At 43.7% G+C, this 12,064-nt stretch overlaps 2 protein-coding genes across 5 annotated transcripts in view; one reads left to right on the forward strand and one right to left on the reverse strand.

The window, feature by feature from the left end:
- LOC144604424 (uncharacterized) overlaps positions 1 to 1,976 on the reverse strand; it is a 267,429-nt gene extending 265,453 nt beyond the window's left edge. For all 3 annotated transcript variants that reach the window (XR_013548720.1, XR_013548721.1, XR_013548722.1), the window contains exon 1: positions 1,925 to 1,976. The gene's annotated coding sequence lies outside the window, so the exon portion shown is untranslated. The remainder of the gene's footprint in view (positions 1 to 1,924) is intronic.
- Positions 1,977 to 2,144: 168 nt separating this feature from the next.
- LOC144604425 (casein kinase II subunit alpha) overlaps positions 2,145 to 12,064 on the forward strand; it is an 85,333-nt gene continuing 75,413 nt past the window's right edge. For both annotated transcript variants that reach the window (XM_078418819.1, XM_078418820.1), the window contains exon 1: positions 2,145 to 2,394. The gene's annotated coding sequence lies outside the window, so the exon portion shown is untranslated. The remainder of the gene's footprint in view (positions 2,395 to 12,064) is intronic.

A 12,064-nucleotide genomic window follows, 5' to 3' on the forward strand; every position in this document is an offset into this window, starting at 1 on the left:
AGTATTTAACAGCATGTGCTGCAGCATGTGTTGTGGCAACTTCGGTCTTTTCCACTGAAATCCTCTTTTCTAGTCACCACTTCACGGAGGAGTGGAGTGAATGTTCTTGACGCAGACCAACAATAGAGAGATCACTACGTTACAGTTTAATTAGTCGTTTATTGAAGTAGCGATACAAACAGATTAGTATCTCTCCCGTCATAGATCTGGTAAGAACTGTATCTAGCCATGGGTCCTTTGTGTCTGACGCATCATGTCTCTGCATACCCTCCCGGATCATGGCTCCTCCCAGTCCATATATGCCCATATATGTATGCATCTCATGACAACCCACAAGTGTCCAAAAATAATACAGCAAGATACAAAATAATATAATATGCTAAGACAGCTAATAAACCTAAATGGCTCCTACAGCATGTTTTGACAATTTGGGAGGGGATTTTAACATGCACACTGCCACATAATTTGTGGAGGGTGTTGATGAGGACTTTAATTGTATGGCGATGGCAATGTGTATTGGAAGAGTGCAATTGCACCTTTAAATACCCCATTAAAATTTAGCCTTTCTGTATAAAACAATGATTTAAATACGGGATTAAGGCATAAAGTGGCTAATGGAGTTTAATGCAGATCAGTGTGAGGTGTTGCATTTTGGGAAGTCAAACCAGGGCTGGAACCTCTCAGTGAATGGTAGGGGTTTTGGGGAGCAGATGGATTTAGGAGTACAAGTACATAGTTCTCTGAAAGTGGCATCATATGTAGATAGATTAAGAAGACTTTTGGTCCATTGGCCTTCATCAGTCAGGGTTGTGAGTACAGAGGTTGGGATGTTATGTTACAGATGTACAAGATGTTGGTGAGGTCACACTTGGAGTATTACAGGAAAATAACTGCAGATGCTGGTACAAATTGAAGGTATTTATTCACAAAATGCTGGAGTAACTCAGCAGGTCAGGCAGCATCTCAGGAGAGAAGGAATAGGTGATGTTTCGGGTCGAGACTGTGTTCAGTTATGGCCACCCTGCTGTGGGAAGGATGTATTTAAGCTGGAAAGAGTCACAGTATATTTACAAGGATGTTGCCAGGACTTAAGCCACAGGCAGAGGCTGAGCAGGCTAGGACTTTATTTCTTGGAGTGCAGAAGGCTGAGGGGTGATATTATCGAGAGAGGTGCATAAAATCTTTGGGGAATGGATAAGGTGAATGGACAAAGTATTTTATTCAGGGTGGGGGAATCAAAGATAAGAGGACGTGTGTTTAAGGTGAGAGGGGCAAGATTTAATAAGAAACCTGAGGGGTGACCTTTTCAGAAGGTGGTGGATAAATGGAACAAACTGACAGAGTGTAGCAGGTGCTACAACAGCATTTATAAGACATTTGGAGGATACATGGATCATAAAGGTTTAGAGGGACATGGGCCTAATATAGGTAAATGGGATTAGTACCGATGGGACATCTTGGTTGGTGTGGACAAGTTGGGCCAAAGACCCGGTTTCATTTCAATGCTGCCTGACACCATGATTAACTGACCCCATAGCAGAAGCGTCCACGTGACCTGAGCTAATTCTGCTACCACCATCATCTATTGTACAAGTGATGGCTCCCACTGATTGCTGTCGGAAGCTTGCGTCCTTTTCAGGACGGACGATGACAGTGATGTAACATTTGAAACATGGAAGATGGACACGAAAGAAGAAGTCCATGATTTACTGTAGCCTCTATATATAAAGCCATGGTTTAAATACCCCATTATGATTTTGTCTTTATATATAACACAATGTGCATTTGGTTTAATTTCATTATTGTCAATCGTTCCATTTTATAGAATCACTAGACGGGCATGGACCATTGGGTCCAAAATGCCATTTAAAAAAGAATGAATTTTAATATTTAAAATAATAACATGTGAGTTCAATGTACCTGCCTCATCTACTTCCTCTGGCAGCTCTCTCCATGCATCCACCAGCATCAGTTTGGGTACATAGTAGAAGAAGACTATTTTGAGGTAGTGCAACAGATTTAGTGTTCCCCTCCTCCCCCTGCGCAGCCTGTGAGGCGCGGCGGACGGTGCTGGGCGACGCACAGGCCGGCGCAGCCTCGTTGTGGCGCGGGGCTGGCGGGGGAAGCGCGGCGCCGCCATATTGTCGGCAGTCGGTGTTTTCCGCGCCGAATCGGGCGGTTCGGAGTTAAAGGGGGGGGGGGGAAAGGCAGCAAGCCAGCCGCGCTCGAAGAAAGAAAGAGAGGGAGGGGAGTTTTAAAAAAGAGCGAGAGGGCCCGAACTCCATAGGCACACGCACACGAAAAACAACAAAAAAACTATTTCCCCCTCCTCCCCTCCCTCAAGCAATTCCTCCCAAAAAGAGAGAGAAGGAAAAATTAAAACGGCGCTGGCAGGTGAGCGGATAAGGGGGGTGGTCGGCTCGGAGGGGGAGGGGAAGGGGGGGGGTGAGGGAGGCCGCAGGCGGCGACGTTGTCGGGGCCGCGCATCAAGTCAGGGCGGGGTGAGGGATGGAGGTGGTGTTAATGCCCCCCACCCCCCTCCGTGAGATTGATGGGGAGGGGGAGAAGGGAGTTTGTAGGGGCTCGTAACGGCTTGTAACGTGGGGTTGGGGTTGTAATGTGTGGGGTAGGGGTTGTAATATGTGGGATAAGGGGATGTAATATTTTAGGGGGGGTTGTAATATGGGGTAAGGGATGTAAAGTGTGGAGTAAGGTGAGGGGCTGTAATATAGGGTATGGGGATTGTAATGTGTATGGAGCCTTGTATGAAAGGGAAGCCTATAAAAACGTAGGGGGAAGGAAGGGGGCCTCTATTGTGTGTGTGGAGGGAGAGGGCTATAAGCGTGTGGGAGGGAGAGGGATATAAATACGAATGGGGTTTGTTGGGACCTGTAAGATGAATAGTGGGGAAGGGCCCTGTTTAGGGGGTCATAAGGTCATGAGTATTTGGAGCAGAATTATGCCTTTCGGCCCAACAAGTCTCTGCCATTCAATCATGGATGATCTATCTCTCCCTCCTAACCCCATTCTCCGGCCTTCTCCCCATAACCCCTGACATATGTACTAATCAAGAATCTTATCTATCTCTGCTGTAAAAATATCCATTTATTTTGGATAATTGGCAGGGGCACACACACCTAAATATGTTTTGTGTTGGGGAGGAGGGGAATGGTGGCATTTGGTGTGTGTATGGGGGGAAGGGGCCCCTCTTTTATTTTTATATATATATGTGTGTGTATGTATATATATATATATATATATATATATATATATATATATATTCTATATACTAAAACTCTTGTTTGTTTGTTCCTGAACTACAGCCAAAAGGTACACGATAGTTTGACAATTATAAGCCCACTTTACTCACCGTCGTCCCTTTGGTGCTAATGGAAAAAGTTTCATTGAAATCAGTGTTATATTTTAAAAGTTATTCACATTTTAAAGTTTAATTCTATCTCCTAGGGAGTGGGGAAAGGGAGAAGAGGGTGCTGCACCAATGCAGTAGAGGTTTGGGGCCCAACGGGTCCGCTTGGTCTAGTATATAACATAACTATAGTTATGTTGGGCAGGGGGAGGAGACCTATAAATGTGTGTGAGGGGGAGGGGCCTATAAACATGTGTATGTAGGGGAAAGGGGGCCTATAAATATGTGTTTGTGTGGGTGGCTGGCCTCCAATATGTGTGTGGTGGGGGGGTGAAGGGGGCCTATAAATATGTTGGGGGGGCTAAAAATATGTTTGAGATGGGAGGGTGGCCTATAAATATGGGTTTGGTGGGGGGGCCTGTAATATTGCAGGGTGGGAGGAGACCTCTAATATGCTTTTGTGCACGGCATCCTGTAATATGCAGGAAATAGACACAAAAAGCTGGAGTAATTCAGCGGGACAGGCAGCATCGCTGGAGAGAAGGAATGGGTGACGTTTCGTGTCAAGGCCCTTCTTCAGACTGGTTAGGGGTATGGGAAACGAGAGATATAGACGGTGATGTGAAGAAATAAAGAACAATGAATGAAAGATATGCAAAAATGTAACAAAGATAAAGGAAACAGGCCATTGTAAGTTGTAGGGTGAAAATGAGAAACTAGTGCGACTTGGGTGGGGAGGGATAGAGGGGGAATGCCGGGGCTACCTGAAGTGAGAGACATCAATACTCGTACCAATGGGCTGTGAGCTGCCCAAGTGAAATATGAGATGCTGTTCTTCAGTGGTCTGTAATGCGTTGGGAAGTGAGTTTGTAATATATGTAGGGCGAGGGGACCTGTGGGGGATTTGTGGGGGAAGGAGCCTGTAGTCTGTGGGGTTGCGGGGGGAGGCCTGTAATATATGACGGGGAAGGGGAATGGGTGGTTTTAATATGCTCGGTGGGGTGGTAGAAGGTGGTCTGTGATGTGTCCGGGATGGTATGTTTCGGAATGGGGCCTGTGATATTCCTGCGTAGGTTTTGGTTTGTGGGAGTTTGCAATGTTCACTCCGGGAGGACGGGCTTTGGGGGGATTTTGAAGTGTTGGAGGGATAGACAGGAGAGGGTTTTTGTGTATCTCCTGCATATTACATAGAGGGAGGGGTTTGTAATGTTCCCTTGGAGATGGTCAAATTGAGGGTGGAATTTACAGTTTTCCCTTGGAGGTTGTGTTTTTGTGGTGGGGGAGAGGGGGTTTGCTTAGAATTGTGTACTTTATGCTTCAGTTAGAGAGATTAATCTTTATACCTTGAATCTGCATCCAGTAGAATTTGAGAGATTATAATCGTGACAGCCATGTGTTTAACGAAACTGGCCCCATTTGTTCACATTTACTCTAATAGTTGTCCCATCTTGAAGATTAAGACACAAGATATTTGTAGTACAGTAATATAGTTCCCTTCCCAACAGTGAGTGAAAGTTAAAATAACCACATTAATTGAAAATCTGCAATAATATTAGCAAATGCTTGAAATGCTCAGGAAGCCAGTTAGCATCTGTGGTAAGAGAAACAGATAATGTTTCAAGTCAAAGTCCCCTCATCCAAGCTGAGGGTCTTTGACTTGAAACATAAACTCTTCTTTCTGCAGATGCTTTTCCAGCACTTTTTGTCTTTTACTTTCTCTCCCATCCTGATGGTATTCCCTCAAAATAAAACTGGGCAAAGAAACTTTAATTTGCATTAAAGCCTAAACCTAGGAAATCAGAAAAGCTGCGGGAAGTGCTTAGGTCAGAGAAACAATGTGTATTTCAGGTCAATTAAAGTGTCTCCTCTTTCTGAAAATTGAATGGGCCTCCTCTTTCTTTCTTGGTGTCTTCAAACTGTTTGAAAACCTGTCTGGTTCACAAATATCTTCTAAGGAAAGAGACCTGTCAAGCATGTCTGGCATTGCCTATATGTGGATGTCTGCCCCCCAAGTTCGTGAACAATTAGGGACAATCAAGTTATACATACAGTGACAGTGATGTCAGTAATCTCATAAATGTAGCAAAATCATTATTGATGAGTAGTTTTGGTCATATTTAGATGGAAGGTGGAAAATAAACTTTATTAAAGTAAACAGATGAGTTGATTTTTCTGAGATCTAATGTTGAGGGATTGAACCTTACTGCAGGAATATTCAGAATACAATAGACTTGAAATATTATTTTGAGTCTTCAAATATATAAACTATAAATTCAGTATTTAATTACTATTAACCTTTCAGAAGCCTGAGGCTTTTTGAGACAATTTGGTATGAAATATGTTGAAATAGGAGGACAGCAATGTATGAATTGAAAGACTGGACCTGTAGTTTGAGCGCTTGCAGAAACCAGGTCTCGGATGTGGATCTCTGTCAGTTTTCAGTTTAGAACTATATATTTTTAATTTCCATTCACCGTTTCAGGGTGTTCTATTTAAAGTGACTTATAAATAGATACCTCTAGAGAAAAAGAAACATATAGATTTCACAAAAGATATTCCAAAGTAGCTTTTCTTTGCCCAGACCTGTTCTTTCTTAGTTACTTGGATCAGGGAAAATGCCGAGGAAGACCATTCACTATTGTGTCCATTAAATCCATGTTGCTGAATTCAAATTATTAGATAGTTCAAATTCTTTTAATGCAAAAAGATTCAACTTATTTCTCTTTCTAACTTAGATGCAGAATTTATGGCTTTTAACGACTTTAGCAAGCTGTGTTTCTTTGCAGGGAAGAAACAAATGGGCTGTGGTATAATTGTGCAGGTAGCTGAGACGAGAAACTATTTACTTGGGGTAGGGGATCAACTAGTTTATTCACCGTGGAAAGTGCTTGTTTTAATTTTATCTTCTCAAAGTAGCTAATTTGGATATTCAATAGTTAGTGTTTATTACTTAAAAACTATGAGGTCTTTACAAAATATAAAATCAGAGTTAAAATAAACATTTTTTATTTTGATGTTCAGCAGAGCCATTGAATAGAAATACAAACAAGTACAAGATGAAATTATACAGCATATCTATCAGTGCTCAAGAGGAGAAGATTGAAGATCATCAGAGATAGGAGCAGAATTAGGCCATTCAGTCCATCAAGTCTACTCCGCCATTCAATCATGGCTGATCTATCTCTCCCTCCTAACCCCATTCTCCTGTCTTCTCCCCATAACCTCTGACCTAAAGAGTTTATCTGAAACATGTATCTATATTTCTGATGTGATGGATATGTTTGATTCCCTTGAAAATTTGGACTTCACTTCCTTGAGGTGAATTCTGGTTTATCAGTTAACTCCCAAATTGTGAAGAAATGAGTTACAAGAAATAAGAGATGGAAAGTGAAGTTGATATTGTGAATATAGATTTCACAGAAGTACTGAAAGGTTGCAGGACATAAAGTTAGATCATTGGCACCAAAGATACTAGAGGAACAAGATGGACCACTCCGTTGAAATCGCCTATACTGAAGTGTAGTGCGCAAAAGAACCATTTTAGTAGGCAATACCTGCCGTTCGTTATGCCTCTCATAGTGTAATCAGTGTTTTGGGGGAACAGTATGTGTGATGATACCATTAAAATGCAGAATATATCTCATCTATCAATTCACAGAGTTTTGTTGTTTTTCTTTTTAAATGTTTCTGCAAGTTTCTGCCTACTAAAATGGCGCCTTGACGTACCTCTGTTTTTAGGGTCGAGTGGTTATCTTGTTCCTCTAGTATTGCTTTCCCTTTCCTCAACAGAAGACTTTTAAAGGCAGTTTGATAAAGACATGTAGCATAGAGATGAGCAGAATTGACACATATAGAGACATATAGTCTGGAGGAAATTGTGCAGTGGTTTCTACTTGCCGTGTGAGTCAAACAAATTTGAGTAGAACATAGACGAGGGAAATAGGCAGGTACAAGATAAGTATAATTGAATGCAGAGAAACGTAGAAGAATGAGGTGAAGCAATATTAATTCACTGCTACAGTTTCAGTTAGATGTGCATGTACAAAACTTTGAAGGTAGGCAGGACAGATAGAACATCTATATATCTATATCTATCTTATATATACGACTAAAACTCCGATCTAATACATAGATAGATACATACGGATATATTTATATATATATATTTATATATAAATATATCCGTATGTATCTATGTATTTCTGTGGGGGGAAGGGGGACAGTGCGGGGCAGGGGAGAGTGGGGATGGGGAAGAGGGGAGAATGGGGAAGAGGGGAGAATGGGGGGTGGGGGAGGAGCGGGTGGGGGTGGGGGGGAGCGCGTTGGGCAGAGTAGGGGAGGAGGGGGTGGGGGGGAGTGGGGGTGGGCAGAAGGGAAGAGTGGGGGTGGGGAGGAGGGAAGATTGGGGGTGGGGGTGGGGGGGGAGAGTGGGTGCGGTCAGGCAGAGTGGGGGGAGGGGAGGGAGGGGGGAATAGGGGTGGTGAGGGGGAAATGGGGGTGGGGGCAGGGCTAGGGGGAATGGGGGTAGGGGAGGAGCAGGTGGGGGGTGGGGGTGGGTAGGGGGATGGAGTGGATCAGTGGGGGGAGGAGGGGGGGATAAGGGGGGTTGAGGGTGCTATAATACAGGAGAGGCTTTGGGTCCAGGGTTCGCTCAGTGACACCCTCTCCCCTTCCCTGTCCCCCCTCAATGCGGAATGGGCCCAACGGGTCCACTTGGTTCAGTATATTACTGAAACTCTGTGTTTGTTTGTGTCCACCATGGGAGGAGTGGGGGTGGGTAGGAGGGATGGAGTGGGTCAGTGGGGGGAGGAGGGGGGGATAAGGGGGATTGAGTGGGGGGGTTGAGGGTGCTACAATACAGGAGAGGCTTTGGGTCCAGGGCTCACACACTCACACCCTCTCCCCTTCCCTGTCCCTCCCTCTACGCGGAATGGGGTCCAACAGGTCCACTTGGTCTAGTATAATTTTAAAAACGAGGCCCATGGGTCTTTGGTTTCATAAATAGATGAACAGTGCAACAAATTTATATTAAACAATTAAATATCAACATGCCCCTGTTTGGTATTGTAGCCATTTCTGGCCACTGCACTTCAGATAGAATGTCAAGTCTGGTATTTGCACTAAGATCAGCTATCTTGAGAGGTTTTATGAAAATGGAATTTGGAGATATTCGTGAAGTACATAAAAATGATGGGTTTGATGGCAGTAGGTCTGTGATCAGAAGTGATTAAAGTTAATTGAAGGTGTGGAGAGTTTTGTTTTCCCGGTGTTATGATCTGTTCTAAAGGGATTGCAAGTTCTGGAACCCCATTGACTGATTATTTTCAAAAAGAATACAGCAGCAATGTATGTATGCCAATGAAGAATGTCAAGGAGGATTGGGACTAATTGGACTCCTACAGCAAGCCACCAGAATGGTAATGAGCTCAAGCTCTCTTTGCTGAATCATTTAATGTACTTTCAAAATTCTGGAACAATCACCATTGTGCGTTGAACTCGGAAGTTGTAAATAGATTCAGAGATTGGAAGTCTGGGAAATCAAGATTTAAATGCAGTTATCTTTGGATTTTAAGAAGTAAAGGATTTTAATCTATGTGTTTTCTTTGGCTAGCACAAAGATATATTGGTAGATATTAATTTCAGGAATGTCAATTTTTGATATAGACAATAGCCCTTCAAGCCAGCACCACCATTCAATGTGATCATGGCTGATCATTCTCAATCAGTACCCCATTCCTGCCTTCTCCCCACACCCCCTGACTCCGCTATTCTTAAGAGCTCTATCTAGCTCTCTCTTGAATACATTCAGAGAATTGGCCTCCACTGCCTTCTGAGGCAGTGAGTTCCACAGATTTACAACTGCAACAGATTTAGCATTTACAACAGATTTAGCAGTATTATGTGATTTATTTTTATTGCAACAAACTGGAGAGGGCATGGTTTGACATCCTGAAATATGCAAAGGATAACATCCGAATTGACTTGATTCACATTAATTATGGGAATGTTGTTTGAGTGAGAAAGGAGGGTTAATATTTTGGAATTTTAGTTGTGTAAAATACCTATATGCTTATTGCAGTGAGTCTTGAGAACATTGCTTAAAATTGAGAAAGGAAATTAAATTGAATGCAGTATTACTCCTTGTTAGAATTTATTGGAAAATCTAAAGAATATGCTAGGTTGTTGCACCTCTCCTAAATATCATGATGAAAATGTAGCAATCAATCCCAATATTTGTAACTGGATAACTGCAGATGAATTAAGTCCATTGGAATTTTGAATTGTGATTGATTACTTCAGAATTTTTCTCTGCTATTTAATGTGCTGGATTAACCAATTTGATGTCTGTTCAAAGCTGCAAAATGTGTTCCTTGCAGTTTACCACTGAGCTTGCCGAATTCCTGACTATGTTTGGCAGACAGGATCTGCATCAACTACAGATTATCAGAGGCCATGTGTCAAGCCCCCATGTGCACTGATTATATGATGCTTGATACTCCTGGGTGATTGACAGGGAAACCTTTGAAGGTATTTTTCAGTTGTCTGTTTTGGATGGGAAGAGACTTCGCCCATCCAACCCAAAGTGGAACAAAGCAGAGAGATATCACCAATGTGAACCATGTGGGTGAATTAAAAAAATAAATGCTATCCTTTTATTCTCTTTATGAACTGCACCAAAATCATGCCAACTGAGACCAAAGCTCAGCATTGTTTTCCTTTCCCACTCTCAGCTAGACTGAGCCAGCAATTCTATTATTTCCTGTGGTCTCACTTGGTCACCGGCTGCTTGCCAAAAAAAAACTTGGTGGATCCTGGATTGCTGGAAGGTCCTGGGAAGATACCCGCTGATGCATTGGCAACATATTAGGCTTTTGGTAACATGATGGAGTACTCCACTGATTGAGGGAAACTTTCCACCTGAATTGAAGATGTACTGTAACTGGATAAAACAATCCAGTGTATTTACTGAAAAAGAGTCCCAACCCAAAACGTCACCTATGCATTTTACTCCAAAGATGCTGCCTGTCCCACTGTGTTACTGCAGTACTTTATGTCCTTCAGTGTATTTACATGTCAGCTTTAATAATGTCACAAATATTAATCATTCTGTGTAAGTTGTTTTTAAATTTATTAGTCAACTTTTTGATCTGGACTCTGCAAGCATACCACTAATTGACATTCAGAGGGTGTTGGTGAGTTGTCTTGAACTATATTAATCCAGATCTCTGAGTGTAGACACAAAATGCTGGAGTAACATAGCAGGTCAGGCAGCATCTCTGGAGAGAAGGAATGGGTGATGTTTCGAGTCGAGACCCTTCTTCAGACTGATGTCAGGGGAGGGGGCGGGACAAAGATAGAACGTAGTCAGAGACAATAAGACAAGTGGGAGAACTGGGAAGGGGGAGGGAATAGAGAGGGAAAGCAAGGGCTATCTGAAGTTAATGTTCATACCGCTGGGGTGTAAACTACCCAAGCGAAATATGAGGTGCTGTTTCTCCGATTTGCGCGGGGCATCACTCTGACAATGGACGAGGCCCAGAACAGAAAGGTCAGATTGGGAATGGGAGGGGGAGTTGTAGTGCTGAGCCACCGAGAAATCAGGTAGGTTAAGACGGACTGAGCGGAGGTGTTCAGCGAAACGATCGCCGAGTCTGCGCTTGGTCTCGCCGATACAGAGAAGTTGACACCTGGAACAGTGGATACAGTAGATGAGGTTGGAGGAGGTGTAAGTGAACCTCTGCCTCGCCTGGAAAGAATGTTTGTGTCCTTGGATGGAGTCGAGCAGGGAGGTAAATGGACAGGTGTTGCATCTCCTGCGGTTGCAGGGGAAAGTACCTGGGGAGGGGGTGGTTTGGGTGGGAAGGGACGAGTTGACCAGAGAGTTTCAGAGTGGACGGTCTCTGCGAAAAGCAGAAAGGGGTGAAGATGGGAAGATGTGGCCAGTAGTGGGATCGCGTTGGAGGTGGTGAAAATGGTGGAGGATTATATGCTGTATGCGATGGCTGATGGGGTGGAAAGTGAGGACAAGGGGGACTCTGTCCTTGTTACGAATGTGGGGAGGGGGAGCAAGAGCGGAGCTGCGGGATATCGAGGAGACCCTAGTGAGAGCCTCATCTATAATGGAAGAGGGGAACCCCCATTTCCTAAAGAATGAACAATCTCCGATGCCCTGGTATGGAACACTTCATCCTGGGTGCAGATGCAGCATAGACGGAGGAACTGGGTAGTAGGAGATAGAGTCTTTACAGGAAGCAGGGTGGGAAGAAGTGTCGTCAAGATAGCTATGAGAGTCAGTAGGTTTGTAGTAGATGTTTGTCAATAGTCTGTTTCCTGTGATGGAGACGTTGAGATCTACAAAATGGTAGGGAGATGTCGGAGAGAGTCCAAGTGAATTTGAGTGCAGGATGGAAATTAGTGAAGTTGATGAAGTCAGTGAGTTCTGCATGAGGTAGCCCCAAAGAAGTCTTCAATGTAGCGGAGGTAGAGTTCGGGGATAGGGCCAATGTACGCCTGGACCAGGGATTGTTCGACGTAACCTACAAAGAGGCAGGCATAGCTAGGGCCCATGCGAGTGCCCATAACTACGCCTTGGATTTGGAGGAAGTGGGAGGAGTCGAAGGAGAAGTTGTCAAGGGTAAGGACCAGCTCTGCTAGGTGGAGGAGAGTATTGGTAGACGGAAATTGGCTGGTTCTGCG

Source organism: Rhinoraja longicauda, chromosome 22 (genome assembly GCF_053455715.1).
Source record: "Rhinoraja longicauda isolate Sanriku21f chromosome 22, sRhiLon1.1, whole genome shotgun sequence".
NCBI lineage: Eukaryota > Metazoa > Chordata > Chondrichthyes > Rajiformes > Arhynchobatidae > Rhinoraja > Rhinoraja longicauda.